Consider the following 1022-nt stretch of genomic DNA (forward strand, 5'->3'; position numbering starts at 1 on the left):
ACCCCCCCCCCTCCGGCATCTGTCTCTTAGTTTCGTTTTAGTAAATGTTTTACGGCACTTACAACACAATAAAGTCATAAAAAAGTGCCGAAGAATAATTATAAAGTGTTACACGAGAGTAACGTACGCAAAAAAAGAAGGAGGAGAGATAAGGACGATAGGTGTTTGATAGGAAAGAAGGATCGAGCAAACCACACCTCAGCACCCGCCAACCACCCACCATCTGTCTTTATCGCCCGTCGTCAACTCAACATGGCCACGGGAACCCATGTAACAGGAACACAGATCGTCACGTTTCGATAGAGGGCCGCTAAGTGAATGTTTCAACAAGATTCCAAGTTCCTGTTCGGGACAACTTCCAATTGCTGCTTGAGATTTTATCGAATGTGAGGCGGCGTTGTAGTGTCAAGCGCTTGTCAAAATAATGAAGTTGGTAGAAGAAATTGGCGTTTTTCCTCCAGTTTGGCAATTTTTATTGAAATTTTTGTTGTTGTTGTTTCATTACTTTTTATGTCCATTTAAGAACGCATTCTTGTATGAGTTTTATTGAAAAACATGGATTAAAAAATGTACATTTTCAGATTTCACTGACTATCAAGCTAGGAAAATAACCAAAGTTTGGCGGCTATTTTCTTGCTAATTCTACCTCTGAAATCAGGCGACCCCCATCTCCTTCAATCGCCAATATCTCAACTTGAAATTCAAGATATTATGGCTTTCTTTTCAACGAAAGCAAGACATATGAACAAGCTTTAAGACTGTACCAATAACTCCACATGCCCAAAAATTGACGAGCGCCTGATTCCACCGCGCCGTGACTCAAATCCAAGACCAAACAAGAAATCTTTCAAAGATCTTGCTGAGAGTTGTGTATTTTTGGGGGGCCTTACGAAATACGTGTGAATTCATTTCCTGAGATGTAATGCCCCCGAACACACGTAGAGACAGGCGGTTGTTGCAATAGCTTCGTGCTCTCTCAATGAAGATTTAGTTTTAGCCCGATACAAACACGCCCACACACA

General features: G+C 41.4%; 1 protein-coding gene across 1 annotated transcript in view; it reads right to left on the reverse strand.

Annotated features, from left to right (window-relative positions):
• Positions 1 to 1022, reverse strand: part of LOC101861044 (latent-transforming growth factor beta-binding protein 4) — a gene marked incomplete in the record, with an annotated part of 14901 nt that overhangs the window by 1190 nt on the left and 12689 nt on the right.

The sequence above is a fragment of the Aplysia californica genome, unplaced genomic scaffold (genome assembly GCF_000002075.1).
Source record: "Aplysia californica isolate F4 #8 unplaced genomic scaffold, AplCal3.0 scaffold00195, whole genome shotgun sequence".
Classification (NCBI taxonomy): Eukaryota; Metazoa; Mollusca; class Gastropoda; order Aplysiida; family Aplysiidae; genus Aplysia; species Aplysia californica.